This window comes from Staurois parvus, unplaced genomic scaffold (genome assembly GCF_062004578.1).
Source record: "Staurois parvus isolate SC_StPar_1 unplaced genomic scaffold, SC_StPar_1.0 ptg001065l, whole genome shotgun sequence".
In the NCBI taxonomy this organism is placed as follows: Eukaryota; Metazoa; Chordata; class Amphibia; order Anura; family Ranidae; genus Staurois; species Staurois parvus.
Window position 1 is genome coordinate 712,349 of NW_028318861.1, and position 20,417 is coordinate 732,765.

A 20,417-nucleotide genomic window follows, 5' to 3' on the forward strand; every position below is an offset into this window, starting at 1 on the left:
GAGTGTCTCATGGGTCCCTGTACGGCCTCCCATTGCTGCTGTCTCCATCGCCACACTCTGCCATGTGCCACTTTCAGGTCTCCTCACACTGCTGGTGTGTTCCATTTTTTCATAGGGTGCTGGCAGATTACGGGCCTCCCATTGCTGCTGCCAGGCCCGTAATCTGCCATGGGCCCCCGTACCGACTCCTCATGCTGTGACGTTGCAACAAGGTGGAATTCAACCCTACATATGTTAGACCGCCTTTACGAACAGCGAAAGGCCATCACAGATTTCCTGATGTTACAAGCGGATAAAGGTACTCCCCTGTGTAACTTAGATGTCAGCCATTGGCAGCTCATGCGTGACACCTGCCGCTTGCTCAGGCCCTTTGAGGAGGCCACGCTATTCGTGAGTCGGCAGGACTATGGGATGAACGACGTCATTCCTCTGTTGCACGTCCTGGAACAAATGCTGTTAACAATGGCTGGTCAGGGTGCGGTAGACGTGGCGCACAGATCTCAACGCCACATGACCCCTGTGGGGGCAGGACAGGAAGAAGAGGAGGAGGTAGAGGAGGACATTGGTGCTCAGGAATTATTGAGTGAAATGGGTGGTTTTTCCACTCAGCGGACAGGAGTGGAGGAGCAGGAGCATCTGGTAGAGGAGGAGGAGGAGACAGAGGTCCAAGACGCACCGTGGCAGTATGCTGTGGAGATGGAGGCAGGGAGTCCCTCGCATTCCTTGGCACAAATGGCCCATAGCATGCTCGGTTGCTTGCATAGCGACAGCTGAATAATAACCATCAGACAGAGGGATGACTTTTGGCTGTCCACCTTGTTGGACCCTCGCTACCGTTCAAAAATGGTGGCCTTTTTCACACCTGCTGAGAGGGAGGCCAAAATAACGTACTATAAAAACCACCTATGTAGTCAGTTGGTCTCTGCCTTTGTGCGCCAACGTCCATCCTCAGACACTGTGGGCCCTGTGCGCTCGCGTTCCGCTGCCATGGCAGCAGGGGAGGGGTGGGGTGGTAGGAGCAGTGGCAGCTCCACCAGCAGCGGCTGCCTCAGTCTGCAGTCGATGATGAGTAGCTTTCTTCACCAGCGCAGTGAGGAAACTACTAACCAGCCGCAGCAGCAGCAGCATCAGGTGGACCTGGAGCAGGACCTCAAACAACAGGCTTGGGCCTACTTGGACAGCACCCTGCCAACCGAGGTAGACAATCCCCTTGACTACTGGGCAACGAAACTTGACCTTTGGCCCCAACTAGCTGAATTTGCCCTTGAAAGGCTGTCATGCCCGGCCAGTAGCGTGGCATCGGAGCGCGTGTTTAGTGCGGCAGGAGGTATTGTAACTCCGCGGAGGACACGACTGTCCACCCAAAGTGTGGAGAGACTCACGTTTGTGAAAATGAATCAGGCGTGGATTAGTCTGGATTTCAAACCACCAGTTCCTGACACAACTGACTAAATCCGCCATGAATCATGCCCCAAACATGTGCCACTTTCAGGTCTCCTCACACTGCTGGTGGGTTCCATTTTGTCATAGGGTGCTGGCAGATTACGGGCCTCCCATAGCTGCTGCCAGGCCCGTAATCTGCCTTGGGCCCCTGTACCGCCTCCTAATGCTGCTGCCAGGTCCAGAGTGTGTCATGGGTCCCTGTACGGCCTCCCATTGCTGCTGTCTCCATCACCACACTCTGCCATGTGCCACTTTCAGGTCTCCTCACACTGCTGGTGGGTTCCATTTTTGTCATAGGGTGCTGTATGGCCTCCCATTGCTGCTGCCTCCACCGCCACACTGTGGCTCCACACTCTGGTTTTGGCCCCGTGACTGCCCAAATGAGTGAAGTGTGCGGTGATTCTAAGATCGACGGCACTCATCTGCATGTCATACTGACTGACAGTATTATTTCTCTTCCCCAGCAGACTCCAAGGGCATTTAAATTAAAGGTACAGTGTTCTGCACTAATATAAAGGCTCTCTGAAGCCTAGAAACACCCTTTTATAAGTTAAATTCGCAGCGAATATATTCGCATCGAATCGAATTTATTCCTCGAATTCGCCGAATCAGCCGAATCGAATTTTTGAATACTTCGCTCATCTCTAATCACTATAATGGAGTAGAGGGGAGCTGGGATATACATACTGTATACATCATATCACTATAATGGAGTACAGGGGGGCTGGGATATACATTACTGTATACATGTCATATCACTATAATGGAGTACAGGGGAGGGGGATATACATTACTGTATACATGTCATATCACTATAATGGAGTACAGGGGAGCTGGGATATACATTACTGTATACATGTCATATCGCTATAATGGAGTACAGGGGAGCTGGGATATACATTACTGTTTACATGTCATATCACTATAATGGAGTACAGGGGAGCTGGGATATACATTACTGTATACATGTCATATCGCTATAATGGAGTACAGGGGAGCTGGGATATACATTACTGTTTACATGTCATATCACTATAATGGAGTACAGGGGAGCTGGGATATACATTACTATATACATGTCATATCACTATAATGGAGTACAGGGGAGGGGGATATACATTACTATATACATGTCATATCACTATAATGGAGTACAGGGGAGCTGGGATATACATTACTGTGTACAGTTTTATATTTTGGACTCATTATTCTAAAGAAAAATGTAATTTAATAAGTTTTAAGGGAGCGTGGTTGGGGGTGGGCTGGGGGTGGGGTTTGGGGGGCGGACCTGGGCAAGGTTGGGTGGGGCAACTGGTGGAGAGTAAGTTTTGTAACCGGCTAATAGGTCTGGACTCAAAATTGTAACCCCTGTTTATTATATTATCACCACTTTCACTGTTACAAATATGCATACATCACATATGCACATGCTATCTAAACTTCCAAGCAACTGAGCATTGACAGTGGTCAAGGGATACACTAAAAAGTTACTTAGCTTGGGTAATAGTGGTTTCACAATCTCTTCTAGCAACCGGGACACCAGGCTATTAGAGCGATTGCAGAAATTGGGTACTCCTGTACTGTAGATTTAGCGTCATCCACAGGTGAATGTCCCACTTTGATCATTTGAAATCTCCCGCACAGACTCTTCTTCCTTCTACCCAAGTCTCCTTCTTGTTATGGAGCCGCTTCCTTTTAACCAGACTCCTCCCTTGTGTTCAGCACATAGCTGTGTTACCTCATCTCTTTCCTCCCCTCATTTCTGACCAAGATCACTTCCTGTTCCTTTATGAACCAGCTAAACAAGTTAATTGGTATTTAAATTCAGGAAGTCCAGCTTCTGAATTCTAGGGGGTAGCTAAATGTATTATTATGAATATATCTATATATATTGTGGGGTTAGCTCAGGTGGGGGATCTCCTTCCCTGGGACAAAGGTAGACCGCACAGCAGGCTTTCGTCAAAATCTGACTGGATGTCAGTTTTTATTAAAAAGGTTTGCAAGAAAATATCAAAATAAACAAAACATCAAAATAAACCCTTGCCATCCAGGCACTAACTAAACAGCAGATGATTCCTCTCTCAGAGGTGAAGGGCTTCTCCCTGTCACCAAAACAAAATAACAGCAAACCTTTTCTTGCAGGTATAGTCCATACACACAGCTCTCTCAGAATACCTCTCTGAGCCCCAGGCCACGAGCAACTCCTTGCTCCAGCCCTGCCCTTTTTATATCACCTGTTGGTGGAGATCAGTGGAGTCCAAACTCTGGTCCGGAACCACCTGCTTAACTGTGGCCCCGAAAACCCGGAGTGGACTCCACCTAAACGGTCAGGTATGAGCATATGCGAGGTGACACATAGCGTCCCTCTATCACCTCGCCGTTCATCCTGTCACATATCCCCCCCCTCTGCTCAAGCCCCTGCGGCTGAGCAACTGTTCCAACCAGACAATGGACCCGGGAGAGGGCATCTACATTATTTTGCAGTTTCCCCGCTCTGTGTTCCACTGTGAATTTGAACACTTGTAGCGCGAGAAACCACCTTGTCACTCGACTGTTTTTCTCCTTATTATCACACATCCATTTGAGCGGGGCATGATCAGTAACCAACTTGAACGGTCTTCCTAACAGGTAATATTTCAGGGCCTCCAAGGCCCATTTGATGGCCAAACATTCCTTCTCCACAATGGCATAGTTTCTCTCATGTTTGTTGAGCTTTCTACTTAGGAAGACCACAGGGTGCTCCTCCCCATCTCTGATTTGGGACAGTACCGCACCTAGTCCCACGTCAGAGGCATCAGTCTGTACCACAAACTCTATTGTGAAATCTGGAGTCACAAGCACAGGTTGAGCACAGAGAGCTTGTTTCAGGCTTTGAAATGCGGTCTCCGCCTCAGGATTCCACTTAATCATGACTGACCCCCTACCTTTTGTCAGATCTGTCAGTGGGGCTGCAATGGTGGCAAAATTGGGGATAAACCGCCTGTAGTACCCCGTGATTCCAAGAAATGCCCGAACTTGTTTTTTATTTACAGGTTGGGGCCACTTTTGAATTGCCTCAATTTTATTGATCTGAGGCCTAATGAGACCTCGACCAATGATGTAGCCAAGATATTTGGCCTCCTCTAAGCCAATGGCACACTTTCTGGGGTTGGCGGTAAGACCTGCTTCCCGCAGCGAATCTACGACCGCTTGCAAGAGGGACAAATGAGATTCCCAGTCGGGACTGTGGATGACGACATCGTCCAAGTAGGCAGCTGCATATTGGCGATGTGGTCTCAACGTCTTGTCCATCATCCTTTGGAATGATGCAGGAGCCCCATGCAAACCAAACGGCATCCGCTTATACTGAAAGGACCCCTCGGGGGTGGAGAATGCTGTCTTTTCTTTTGCAGCTTCCGTTAACGGAATCTGCCAATAGCCTTTGGTCAGATCTAAGGTGGTTATGTACCGAGCCGTTCCCAACCTGTCAATGAGCTCATCCACCCGAGGCATCGGGTACGCATCAAACTTGGACACACTGTTCAGTTTCCTGAAATCATTACAGAAACGAATGGTTCCATCTGGTTTTGGGACCAGCACTATGGGACTCGACCACTCACTGTGAGATTCCTCAATCACTCCCAACTCTAACATGTCCTTTATTTCCTTTGCCACCGCTTCCCGCCTGGCCTCGGGTATTCTATAGGGCTTGACATTTACGCGGACCCCGGGCTGGGTAACTATGTCATGCTGTATGACAGTCGTCAGTCCAGGTAGGTGGGAGAAGAAATCTCCATTTTTCCTCACAAACTCCTTAACCTCATTTTGTTGGGCTACTGACAAGGTTTCCGTTATAGGTACCTGAGGGGCCACGGGAACCACGTCCTTTTGGGGTCTTGGTACTGCCAACAAACTTTCCCTGTCTTTCCAAGGTTTTAAGAGATTCACATGATAGATTTGTTCAGGTTTCCTTTTTCCTGGCTGGTAAACTTTATAATTTACTTCCCCCACTTTCTCCCTAATTTCAAAGGGACCTTGCCACTTTGCGAGGAATTTACTTTCCACGGTGGGGACTAGCACCAGCACTCTATCCCCAGGGTTGAAGGTACGGATCCTGGCACCCCGGTTATAAACCCTTCTCTGGACCTCCTGGGCTTGCTCCATGTGTTCCCGAACAAGTGGCATGACAGCTGCGATTCTATCCTGCATCTGTGAGATATGCTCGATGACACTTCTATAGGGGGTGGTCTCTCCCTCCCAGGTTTCTTTTGCGACATCTAGCAATCCCCTGGGATGTCTACCATACAGTAATTCAAAAGGTGAATATCCTGTAGATGCCTGAGGTACTTCTCGTATAGCAAACATGAGATATGGTAGCAAAAAATCCCAATTTCTCCCATCTTTGTCCACCACCTTTTTTAACATATTCTTAAGGGTCTTGTTAAACCTTTCCACAAGCCCATCGGTTTGGGGGTGGTAGACCGAGGTACGGAGATGGGAGATTTTGAACAATTTGCATAACTCTTTCATAACTCTAGACATAAATGGCGTGCCCTGATCCGTTAATATCTCCTTTGGGATACCTACACGACTAAACACCCGGACAAGCTCTTTGGCGATATTTTTAGCGGAGGTATTACGCAAGGGGATGGCTTCAGGATACCGGGTGGCATAGTCAAGTATAACCAGTATGTGCTGATGGCCCTGGGCAGACTTTACTACTGGACCCACTAGGTCCATGCCCACTCTTTCAAACGGTACTTCAATTATGGGTAGAGGTACTAGCGGACTGCGAAAATGGGGTGAGGGCGCAGAATATTGACATTCCGGACATGACTCACAATGCGCTTTGACGTCTCCATGTAAGCCTGGCCAAAAGAATCTCTGGGTTATTCTCTCCTTTGTTTTCTCTACACCCAGGTGTCCACCCATTATATGCCCATGGGCTAAATCCAGTACCATCCGGCGAAAGGGTTTGGGGACCACTAACTGTTCTACCACCTCCTCCCCCTGCTTTACCACTTGATACAGCAAGTTATTGTTAAGAGCCATGTAGGGAAAAGACACCGCTACATCATTTTCCACTGGTTCCCCGTCAATCATTTTAATGTTTTCACGGGCTCTATTAAGTGTGGAATCTTTCAGTTGTTCCGTACAAAAATCCTCTTTTCTGACCTCTAGGTCAGGCACCACATTCTGTCCACTCTCACTAGAGCCAGCGATCATCTCTTGTTCTATATCCTCAATGTCGGGGGTTGGATCCAACTCCTCCTGCTCCCCAGCCATTACAGAGAAAGGGAAAAGATCTACGCCTTCCTCGGACACACCAACAGTTTCCCCTTCCACCTTGCCGTCAAAGGGGTCAGGAGTGAGTTCAGGAGTTTTCAGTGTTTCCCCAGCAGGGGGAGCTCGGTCCTCCTGACTCCCCTCCTTATCCCATAACTTCCAGAAATGGGGAAAATCTCTCCCCACTATGGCTTCATGAAGCAGAGAGGGCACCACCCCCACAGAATGGGTCACAGGGCCCCAGGGAGTACCAATCTCCACCAGAGCAGTCTGGTAATTACGTGTATCACCATGAATACAAATAACCCCAATCGTGCTAGGGTGTAAGCTGGCAGGGTTTACCAAATCACCTTTAACCAAGGTCACAACACTACCCGAGTCTAGCAGAGCAGTTACTGGCTTTTCATCAATGGCAATCACACACATTTGCTTTTCCATGCGTTTCTGACATGCTGCAGTACATACCACCTGTGCAAAAAGAGACATGCGTTTTCCTAAATAAGCATTTTCACATTGCATAGGTTCATCATTTAAAGGACAGCTTGCAGCAATATGACCTAACGCATGGCAACGATAACATATTATATGTTCAGTGCTTAGACCTCTAAATGGCTTTGGGGACCTTCCTGACCTATTTGGCCAGTCTCTAGGTCCTAAGCCTACAGTCTCATTATCTGACACAATAGTCTTATTTTTTCCTGAGCCTTTGGCCCATGGAACAGTCTTACCGGATCTTCCGGATAGTTTTCCACCCCTAGTGACATTGGAGTACGGCCCAGGTGAATGGAAAAAGTCCTCAGCGGCTGCATATCTCTCCACCAGGTCCACCAGCTCGTTTGCAGATTTAGGGTCTCCACGGCCAACCCACTTCCTCAAAGTGGCAGGGAGCGCATGTAAATATTGGTCCATGACCACACGCTCCACAATCTGAGGGCCTGACAATACCTCCGGCTGGAGCCACTTTTTGGAGAGATGTATCAAATCAAACATCTGAGATCTGGGTGGTTTGTCAGCCCTGTAATGCCACTGATGCACCCGCTGAGCCCGGACTGCAATGGTGACACCCAGGCGTGCAAGGACCTCAGCCTTCAGTTTTTCATAGTCCTGGGCATCCCCTGGTTCCAGGTCATAATAGGCTTTTTGGGATTCACCCGTCAAAAATGGTGCAAGCAGTCCTGCCCATTGCTCCTTTTTCCATCCTTCCCAAACAGCAACCCTTTCAAAAGTTGAGAGGTAGGCCTCCACATCATCCGCAGGTGTCATCTTCTGCAAAACATAGCTGGCCCGTGCCATTTTCTGCTCCACTGGCAGCGGATCTGCAGATTCCTTCTTTAATTCTAAGAGGTGTTGGGCCACCTGCTTAAGGAGCTCTCGGTCTGCTTCTTGGGCCTCCGCAAACTGGCGATTTGTCTCCCGTTGTGCTGCATTGGCCTGCAGCAAGGCTCTTATTATTTCCTCCATCTTCCCACTTGCTCAGGAAGTTGCCCGCCAAATCCACCATATGTGGGGTTAGCTCAGGTGGGGGATCTCCTTCCCTGGGACAAAGGTAGACCGCACAGCAGGCTTTCGTCAAAATCTGACTGGATGTCAGTTTTTATTAAAAAGGTTTGCAAGAAAATATCAAAATAAACAAAACATCAAAATAAACCCTTGCCATCCAGGCACTAACTAAACAGCAGATGATTCCTCTCTCAGAGGTGAAGGGCTTCTCCCTGTCACCAAAACAAAATAACAGCAAACCTTTTCTTGCAGGTATAGTCCATACACACAGCTCTCTCAGAATACCTCTCTGAGCCCCAGGCCACGAGCAACTCCTTGCTCCAGCCCTGCCCTTTTTATATCACCTGTTGGTGGAGATCAGTGGAGTCCAAACTCTGGTCCGGAACCACCTGCTTAACTGTGGCCCCGAAAACCCGGAGTGGACTCCACCTAAACGGTCAGGTATGAGCATATGCGAGGTGACACATAGCGTCCCTCTATCACCTCGCCGTTCATCCTGTCACAATATATATATGCTATAAAAAAAATCACTAGACTAACTATGGCAAATCAGTCACTGGAACAGGTATCCCTATTGGAAGATTTATATTTACCCCTGGTAACAAGTGACACATTTGGGATTTCTCATCACTTTGCCTTTCTAGAATGTTCACATATCTTTCATTAATCACACATAGCTTTAATGTGAGTAGAGTCTGACATTGTCACTAAAGAAATAAAATGTAAAGTAGAGCAGCATTTTGAATTACAGGTGGAATATTGAAGCTACGCTCTCTTGTAGAGCTAAGTGCATTTCCATTTTTCCTTGGTGTGGCTTCCTCATCTGAATTCCCATAAGAGCTGAAGGGACACAGTAGTGATGTGGTGGTGGAGCTATAGAACGTATTGGAAGGGGGGCACAATGGTCAAGATTCTAGTGGGAGATTTATCCCTGCACAAGAGCCAAGACTGGCTACTAGGTAGGTTTTCTAGCTATATTTTAAAAGATTTCCTTTTTTTCTACATTTTGCAATTTAATTTACACTTTGTAAGAGAAAGCACCCTCAGCTTGGTGGATAATATGAAGCTCTGCTGACTTCCATCATCCAATCATGTGTAAAAAAAAATCTTTTTGTAATTTTCCGTGCATAAGATTGGGATTTCTTTGCAAAGTGAATTTTTAGTTCATTAACCTAATCCCTGCTATAGATGGTTTGAATTATGGTTCAGCAAGGACCGGTCCTTGTTATTGTACCCAATTCAATTTTTGTACAAGTCTGTCAGATTTCTCATGTGATTATTGCCAGTGGCTGTAGCCGCTAGCAATAATCAATGTGGTCAGCTGGCAGGGACAGCTTTCTCCCTGCCCCTGCAGGGAGGACACAATAGCTCCACGGGAGGGATTCCCACATCAACACTGACTGTGTTGAATAGGGAATCAGCCCATGGTTGCAGGAAAGAAAATCACATCATCTATGGCAATAGATACACCCTTGGAAAGTAAACAGCCTGTTTGTAAATCAACCCCATTGTGTGAATGAATGATTTGGGCTGATTCTGCTCTAAAGAGAGGAGATAATAAGGTATGAAAATTTCAAACATCACAATGAGATGAAATACAAAAAAAAAGTAACTAAAGGAGCAGTAAAATTACTGAAAAGACATTTTACTGGGAAGAAGTCACATATATAGAGATGAAAACACAAGTGAGGAAATGAAACATTCCATTCCTAATGAAAACCAATCTCCACTTTACTTCATCCAAATTTCCTTTGTGGAGATCTAAACTCAGATCCACAATTAGGGTCTAATAATCAAGGTAAATGTACAATATATTGCCATCATCACTACTATGATGATAAATACTGCTATGATGACATTTATGGCAATTTATCATGAATAAAATGAGAAGACATGTACCAGATAATACCAGGACAGACATATACAATGAAAATAGGGAAGGGAAGGATTAAGCGCATACTATTGTGGGGATTATGTGGAAAGAGAATTACCGGCAGGAGTAATTTTAGATTTTCCACTGTACTCCACACATGAAAAAATTACCAGATAAATAACTTTAAGAATTTAAAATTAGTATGTAAAGCTGAGATCTTGTCTCACTGAATTAGAATCCCATTCTAGGTTTAAATCCACCCTTAAGTGATGAAGATAGGAAAAAAGTACTGAATTACTGCCTTACAGATTAGTTCTGTAACATGGGATTACCTTGGGGTATAACACCCAGGGGTTTGAAGAGCAGTTGCCACACAAGCCAGAGGAAGAGGGTGTACAAAGGCAGGGGATGGTCTTTATGAAGATCTCTCCACTAGCACTCCTCAATCATAGCAGCAAATGGGTATCACTTGCCCCGGGGTCTGACTCTTCTCTTGAGTGATCTCCTCTCTGAATACTTTTCTCTATTGTCAGGCTAGGCTTTAAACTGAATATACACTTGAATGGAAAGCTGAATAGAATCCTGTATGCACACAAGTGAGGTGGATGCAGGAATCCCCTGTGCCAGGATATTGTAATCTGAAAGTGGAGACTCCCACTGTCAGAATACACTGACCAGCACTGTAGCCAATTTATGATGGACAGGACATTACCAGGAGATCAAGATATAGGTTTAGTAGAACTCCACTAAAGCCTCTCCAGATGCAGACAGCAATCAACCATCCATCTTTCTTTCCAGTCCTGATGGGCATAGGGGTGACTTTTAATTCCCTTCAGTAAAGATCATCAGATTTGGTTGACTTGTTACCCAAACCTAAGAAACCATTTCATTTTATACCAATTTTCTTCCAGGAATTTATATTATTTTTAGGTTTGAATATTACTCTTTTTTTGTACCTGTCATCTTAGGGATAAGATGGTCTTGCATGTACAGCCCTATTAATAATTAGTAAAGACCAGCTGCCTTTCTGGACTTTTCTGTGCCTAGACCTATCTATGATTCCGCCACTGAACTCCTTCCAGCTGCACCTTTTACTTTTTCTGAAGCAGAGCTGAAAGCACTATGTGACTATCCTCATAAGAGTCTCCAGAAAGGTATAGGAAGAAAAATTTAACACATGATAGAAAGATCACACCCTACGCTATCTCTGCACTATCTAGAACTTTGCAAGCACTGTCTGTGCTTAATTAAGAACTGTTACTCAAATTTGCAAAAGTAATTTCATAATCAAATCTAATAAGTGCCTATAATCTTGAATTAAATTAAGGAAGGAGACAAAAGGAAAAATGTCTTGCATACCCATTTTAAGTATTTTCTGATGCACATACTACAATTCAACAATTTGTGAATAACAATTTCTATGACTACTATTGATCTATTTTTTGTTGATTATCTTAACAATACCCTTAAATTACAGTGCCATGAAAAAGTATTCATACCCCTTGAAACTATCCACATTTTGTCATGTTACAACCAAAAATGTAAATGTATTTTATTGGAATTTTATGTGATAGACCAACACAAAGTGGCACATAATTGTGAAGTGAAAGGAAAACAATAAATGGTTTTCAAAATGTTTTACAAATAAATATCTGAAAAGTGTGGTATGCATTTGTTTTCAGACCAGGGGCGGACTGACCATTCGAGCACTTGGGCACTGCCTGAGGGCCCGGGGTCAGTAGGGGGCCCCATGAGATGCCCTGGTACCTTTCATTAGCTTTTTCATAGGCTTTTTTGGGTGTGGGCGAGGACACAGGAGCCCCATGATCCCCTATAGCCCGGGGGCCCCAAGAGTTGTCAGTCCGCCCCTGTTTCAGACCCTTTACTCCAATACCCCTAACTAAAATCTAGTGGAACAATTGACTTCAGAAGTCACCTAATTAGTAAATAGAGTCCACCTGTGTGTAATTTAATCTCAGTACATACAGTTGTCCTGTGAAGCCCTCAGAGGTTTGTTACAGAACATTAGTGAACAAACAGCATCATGAAGGCCAAGGAACACACCAGACAGGTCAGGGATATCGTTTTGGAGAAGTTTAAAGCAGAGTTAGACTGAGGCGGAGGTTCTCCTTCCAGCAGGACAACGACCCTACACATACAGCCAGAGCTACAATGGAATGGTTTAGATCAAAGCATATTCATGTGTTAGAATGGACCAGTCAAAGTCCAGACCTAAATCCAATTGAGAATCTGTGGCAAGACTTGAAAATTGCTGGTCACAGATGCTCTCTATCCAATCTGACAGAGCTTGAGCTATTCTGCAAAGAAGAATGGGGAAAAATGTCCCTCTCTAGATGTGCAAAGCCGGTAGAGACATACCCAAAAAGACTTACAGCTGTAATTGCAGTGAAAGGTGGTTCTATAAAGTATTGACTTTGTAAAACATTTTTAAAACCATTTTTCATTTTCCTTCCACTTCACAATTATGTTCCACTTTGTGTTGGTCTATAACATAAAATCCCAATAAAATACATTTACGGTTTTGGTTGTAACATGACAAAGTGTGGAACATTTCAAGATGTATGAATACTCTTTCAAGGCTCTGTACTTTGTCTTCACCTGGAAAGCATCTGATCTATATTAAATAGGTCTTATGTGGGCCATAGATGGAGCGATTTTCTTTCCTGTAACCACTTTGTTCTCCCAGCAGGAGGGGAGGGGGGATCGGGTGAGCTGTCCCTGCTTGGAATGGTTATTGCTAGCGGCTATTATAGCTATTATATGTAAATACTGACAGGCTATTTGTACCCAAGTTGATTGCTCGATCAACTTGGGTACAATCCAGGGGGGGACTGACAACTCATTGGGACCCTGGGCAATAGGGGATCATTTGGCCCCTGTATCCTTGCCCAAACTCAAAAAAGCCTATGAAAAAGGTACCAGGGGCATCTCATGGGACCCCCTACTGACCCCGGGCCCTTGGGCAGTGCCCGAGTTTCCAAATGGTCAGTCCGCCCCTGGTACAATCAGCCTGCCCATACACAGTTCAAATCTCCGCCAGTCCCTGCTGAAGCAACCGTCTATATTAGTCCACTTACATCCACATAGTCCCTATGCCATACTTAAAAAAGGGAATTTGAAAAGCATTTCATTTAAATCCCATGTCTGATTATCATAGCAGATGGCATTGAAATGGGCCCAAAAATGCTATGTTCGATTGTTTGACCAGCACAGACTTAAAGAAACCATTAAAAAAATTCTTCCAAGATTTATGAGGGCCTTGCCATAACACAGCCAATTTCTCAGCTGAAAAATCTAATCTAATGTGTGAATGTACCACTGACGATCAATTTGACTAACTTTTTTTAACTTCTGCTCCCATCTTGAAGCATTCTGACCCCTCCCTCTCATTTATATGAAAATGGATAATTTTAAAATAGTGGTCTTTTTCAAAGCTGTAGTTAATCATTCATAACTATCTGGAATTCAGTTTTAATGCAGGTTTCTATTTTTGAAATATGTCCTCTTTGATCATTTGGGAGTTCATTGTTCACTACAGAAACTGACACAAGCTGTTTGAGATTGTCAAAGGTCACCTTGGAGGCAAGATATTGAAAGTGAATGACAGTCACTGGTATGAAAATCTTAGACAGTTAAATAGTCTGATTGGTGTGGGCAACAAGAACCGTTTTTCTTTAGATACAGGCTTTGAGCTTGTGTTGATGGGCAAAGGTAGCATCCTTTTGACATTCTTTTTAAATGCTTATGGAACCATTCAGCATTCATTGACAGGTTGACTTGATCTGCAGTTGAACTCCTTCCTCTCCAATGATGTGTATGGAGAGAGAAGTAGTTCTAAGGCGACCAAAACCCCAATGACATAGGACTTCCTTTGGGAAGACAATTGTTAAAGTGGTGGTAAGCTCTTGTAAAAATAAAAAATTCTTCTCCAAGCAAGTTAAAATGTTACTAAACCCAGGACCCTGCATTCACTCTATCTGGTCTCCCACAGAACACAGAACATGGAGATGCAATTATTTTAGTAAATATAAATGGCTAAATATCTTTTCTCATCTGAAGTGTGTAGCAGTTTTGTGACTTCTATCAGTGTACATTAGAGCACTGGTTAACGCTTGTAGAAGGAGTTCTCTTTCTGCTCTAGGAGGATGCAGAACCCCTGACCTCTGTCTGGACAGTGCTGACTGACCTTGTGCTGATCACATGCACTCTCTCAAGGGAAAAAAAAAATATCTCTAGCAATACACACCAAACTGAGCATGTGCAGAGTGACTCCACACGATACATATTGGAAGAAGGGGAGCATTTTTACACAATGTAGAAGAGAAACTCCTTAGGTTCCACAGTGAGTATAAGAGTTCAGTAGTGACGTGCTTTACACCACTACATCCAACACTTTGCATTGCACATGGTAATGTACTGTAAGGCTTGGCTGCAACTGAACAGCCATGTAAACTCATTCCATGAAGCTCTCTACGCACTGTTGTTGTGCTAATCTGAAGGCCACATGAAGTTTAGAGGTCTTTAGATATTGACTTTGCAGACAGTTGGCAACTTCTGCGCACTGCGCTGACCCTGTTATGTCATTTTGCCTGGCCTCCCACTTTGTGGCTAAGTTGCTGTTGTTCCCAGTTGCTACCACTTTGTTATAATACCACTAACAGTTCACCGTGGAATTTTTAGTAGCAAGGAAATTTCACAGATGGACTTATTGCACAGGTGGCAACCTATCATGGTACCACGCTTGAATTCACTGAGCTCCTGAGAGCGACCCATTCTTTCACAAATGTTTGTAGAAGCAGTCTGCATGCCTAGGTGCTTGATTTTATATACCTGTGGCCATGGAGGTGATTGGAACACCTGATACCAATGATTTGGAGGGGTGTCCCAATACTTTTGGCAATATAGTGTATGTCAGTTGTTTTCTTGTGCCAAATGAACAGGAAGGTTTCTGGTCTATTCATGCAGGTTGTCAAGTTTCATCAGAATAATTTTATACTAGGTTTTAAAACACCTCCACCCTATCTGTTAGAATGTTTTCTTTTGAAGAGATAAGTGTACACCATCTCTTTTACAAGTTTCTATAAGTATCAAATATACAGTATATGTTAGTAAAGATCAACTCCAGTCTATTGGAAACTGACAATATTGTTTTATAACAAAAATCTGTTTCTATCACTTAAAGTGATTTTCAAGGAAAGGTTTTTTATAAATAACAAACGTTATACTATTTTTATCTTATGATCCAGCCAGTAATCCAGTTACATGATACAAACCATTATACACTAGCAGGGTTGTTTACAATGATTGGCTTTTATTTATGTAAAATAAGAGGCTTGCTATTGGGGGTAATGGGCAAGGGGGGAGGAGCCAGGATTGCCGACGGGGGACCCAAAAAGAAGAGGATCGGGCCTGCTCTGTGCAAAACCATTGGACCCGAACATGAAAAACCCAAATCAGCAATGGCAGTTCCCATTCTATGCTCACAGGATTCCATCTACTAATTGTTCAAAAGACAGTTCTGGACTTAACAGTGAAGATATGCCTGTCATACTGTACATGACCTGTATTTTCACTGTGAACAATCCCAGCATTTCTTGTGACAGTTGGGCAGTGTAGGGGTTAACTACTGAGAAATGACAAGCTATTGCTTAGAAGTACTTGGTTTTTTAGACACTAATTGCCCAAAGCAGAAAAATAACCTAGAAAATTAGTGGAAATTCCCTGACGGTACTTTTTGCTCCATCTTCAGATCAGACTTCCATCATTGTTCATGTGCCACTGCTAAACATGGGCCGAATCTGGGAGAAAAGTCCCGGCAGGTTCCAATATAATACTTTACTAATGAAGAAAAGAAGTTCTCATTCCTGTCTATTGTCTGAGAAATGTGTTGCATACAGAAGGCCTAGGCTGGCCAGACATATCACAGTTCAATTGTACAATCTCTGTACAGTCATAGCTTTACCTAAATTATGAACCTAAACTCCAGTCATATAGGCCCTTGAACTACATACTGGGTGGTAGATCTGAAGGAGACTTGCATAGGTCACGTTCAGAGGTGGTAACACCTGTTACCTAATTTTTGCTGCTGCCACAAAGCATGGCCTCATGCATGAGGCATGTGTACATCCCTGAGTGCCAGTGTTTAGGCAGATGGTCAGGGGACTGGGCTCAATCACCTGATTTTGTAGAACAATGGGATGCAGCCACATGACATTAAACAATCAACAACCCCCACACAATAACCCCCACACAGATCACCCTGTACCCCTAACAGGCAGAGGGTGATTTACACGTAAGAGAGATACGGGGAGCTGAGATAGGGGTCTCCCCACCTCTCCAAAGTGAGCTGGGTTCCATGGGGCCCCCACCCAAAGTTACTCCCTTCACAACTGGTGTTGTCTAGTATGGTCGGCTGTGGTGTCTGTTGTTGGTGTTCGGACTGGGAAATGGTATTCTTACAGAAGTACTCAAGCGCAGTCTGGGTCGGTTCCATTACAGGCATGGTTAAAAATAAACCATGTGCTTCACCCTCAAGAGGATCAAGAGCGGAAGTGCCCCCCTTCCCCTTTTCCTGCAGCCTTTTGGCACACATCACAGGTCCCAGAAGGTTGTGGTACTCTTCACAAAATGCAGCACGGCTCGCACATGCGCAGTGGAAACTGTCTGTGAAGCTGCAAGTAGTCACAGTCATCTTCCCACATTAAACATGTCAGCGCTGGGGACCTGAAGACAGAACTGGCCCGGGTGAGAATGGCGCTGGATCCCTGGAGAGGTGACTGTTTTGTAGCTGCTGACTTTTAATTTTTACTTTCTAGTGTGAAGATCCTCACCACTTCAAGTCCGGACACTTTCACGCCTTCAAGTCCAGGTCAATATTCAGCTTTCAGTGCTGTCACACTTTGAGTAACAACTACTCATGTAACAACCCAAATTAACTTTTTAGCTTTCTTTTGGTGGTATTTAATCACCACTGGGTATTTAATTTTTGCTATATATAGGTAAAAATACCTAAAAGTTTGAAAAAACATTTTTTTGCTTAGTTTTTGTTATAAAATTTTGCAAATAAAATTCTTTCTTCATAAATTTAGGCCAAAATGTATTCTGCTACATTTTTGGGGTAAAAATATTTTAAAAAAGTGTAAATTATTTAATCTGTGTGAAAGCTATATAGTCTACAAACTATGGTATATATATCAGAAAATTGATCAGTTGAGACCCTAAAATGCCAGACGCTGGTATGGGGTGTGACAATTATCCGGATGTTGGTATGGAGTATGGCGGTGATCAAGACGCTGGTATAGGGTATGATGGTGATCAGGGTGCTGGTATGGCAGTGATTAGGTTGCTGGTAGGGGGTATGGCAGTGATCAAGACATTGGTATGGAGTATAGTGGTGATCAGGACGCTGGTATGACAGTGATTAGGATGTTTGTATGGGATATGGCGGTGATCAAGACGTTGGTATGGCGGTGATCAGGATGCTGGTATAGTGATGATTAGGATGCTGGTATGGATTATGGCGGTGATCAAGACATTGGTATGGAGTATGGTGGTGATCAGGACGCTGGTATGACGGTGATTAGGATGTTGGTATGGGGTATGGTGATGATCAAGACGCTAGTATGGGGTATGGCGGTGATCAGGACACTGGTATGGCGGTGATTAGGATGCTGGTATAGGGTATGGCGGTGATCAAGACATTGGTATGGAGTATGGAGGATGTTCGTATGGGATATGGCAGTGATCAAGACGTTGCTATGGGGTATGGTGGTGATCAGGACGCTGGTATGGTGATGATTAGGATGCTGGTATGGGGTATGGCGGTGATCAAGACATTGGTATGGAGTATGGTGGTGATCAAGATGCTGGTATGGCGGTGATTAGGATGCTGGTATGGCGGTGATCATGACGCTAGTATGGAGTATGGCGGTGATCAGGACACTGGTATGACATATGAGGTGATCAGAATGCTGGTATAGGGTATGGTGGTGATCAGGATGATGGTATGGCATACGGGGTGATCAGAACACTGGCATGGGGTATGGCGGTGATCAGGGCACTGGTATGGTGTATGTTGGAGATCAGGGCACTGGTATGGCATATGGCAGTGATCAGGGCACTGGTATGGCGTATGGTGGTGATCAGGGCACTGGTATGGCATATGGCAGTGATCAGGGCACTGGTATGGCGTATGGCGGTGATCAGGGCACTGGTATGGCATATGGCGGTGATCAGGGCGCTGGTATGGTGTATGGCGGTGATCATGGTGCTGATATGGAGTATGGCAGAGATCAGGACACTAGTATGGCGGGCATCAGGACACTGGTATGGTGTATGGTGAGGGTTTTGTGAGCACTGGGACAGGTGACAGGGACTGGCTATATTTTTTATTAGGACTACAGTAAGACAGTGATCAGGGACACTGGGGTGGCTAGCACTAAAGGAAGCTGGTGTTGGAAGAAGTGAAAATGGCATGGTTAACAATAAATCATGTGCTTCGCCCTTAAGGGGATCACGTAGGTGATCAGACCGGAAACCTTTCTGTGTTTGGAGATTAAATTTATTTTCCTCCAGACGTAAAGAGTGCCCCCTTGTCCTCTGTGATGACCTCAGGGTGAATAACTCTACACCGAGTTCATTATATGAACCACTGATATATTTATACATGCTGATCATATCCCCCCTTAATCTCCTCTTCTCAAGAGAGAATAAATTCAGTTCCTCTAATCTTTCCTCATAGCTGAGCTCCTCCATGCCTCTTATCAGTTTAGTTGCCCTTCTCTGTACTTTCTCCAGTTCCCCAATGTTCTTTTTGTGAATTGGTGCCAAAAACTGAACTGCATATTCCAGATGAGGTCTTAGTAATGATTTGTACCGGGGTAATGTGATATCTCTCTCTCTCTGGAGTCTTTAAATACAAGAGAGGATTTTGTTTGCTTTAGAAACCGCAGCTTGGCATTGCATGCCATTATTAAGCTTGTGATCTACCAGAACTCCCAGATCCTTCTCCACCATTGATGCCCCCAGTTGTACTCCCCCTAGTATGTATGATGCATGCATATTCTTAACCCCCAAGTGCAGAACCTTACATTTATCAACATTAAACCTCATTTGCCACATAGTTGCCCAATTAAACAGTGCATTGAGGTCGGCTTGTAAGTTGAAGCCATCCTGTAAGGACGTTATTGCACTGCACAGCTTGGTGTCATCTGCAAAGACTGAAATGGGATTTTTAATCCCAGACCCTATATCGTTTATAAATATATTAAAAAGTAAGGGTCCCAACAGTGAACCCTGGGGTACACCACTGACAACCCTAGACCATTCAGAGTATGAATCATTAACCACTACTCTCTGAATACAATCTTTTAGCCAGTTTTCTATCCATTTACATACAGATTTTTCAAAGCCCGTAGACTTTACCTTACACATTAGCCATGTGTGGAGTACTGTGTAAAACGCTTTTGCAAAATCCAAGTATACCACGTCCACCGCCACCCCTCTGTCCAAGGTTCTGCTCACCCCCTCATAAAAAGAAATCAGTGCTAATAAAAAGCACTGACACTGTACTAATGGCACTGGGCAGGAAGGAGTTAACATCTGGGGCGATCAAAGGGTTAACTGTGTGCTGTTTTACTAGGGGCTGTGTGTTAGTGCTTCACTGTAAGCACACTGCTTTGCATGGCTGTGCTGTGTACAGCTATGCAAAGCAATGTGCATGAGCTGACAGGGAGGAGAACTGTTTTGTTTACTAACAGTTCTCCTCCCTGTCGGAGATGCTTGGTGCCGGTAATCACTGGCCAGGACCTGGTGATTGACAGCTGCGGTTGCAAACAGTGGTGTGTGTAGGAGTGCGCGCCTCGTATGTGCCCAGGGGTGGACTGACAACTCAGTCAATAGGGGATCATGGGGCCCCTATGTCCTTGCCCACACTCAAAAAAAGCCTGTAAAAAGGTACCTGGGGCATTACATGGGGCCCCCTACTGACCTCGGGCCCTCGGGCAGTGCTCGAGCGCTCAAATAGTCAGTCCACCCCTTGCATTTCCTACCCGGAAATACAAAATCACGTGTGTATATATATATATATATATATATATATATATATATGTGATTTTGCGCACCCATGCGGCCCTGTAGCGGTATATCTGCTATAGGGTGGACGGGAAGCGGCTAGGAAGTAGATAGTGACCCAGGATGATGCCAGGATGAACAAAGATGGCATTATCCACTTGGAAAAAAAAACAGATAAAGGCATTGCCATGGGAAATACTGTGTTCTCTGTGAGAGATAATAAATGTGTTGCAATCACACATTA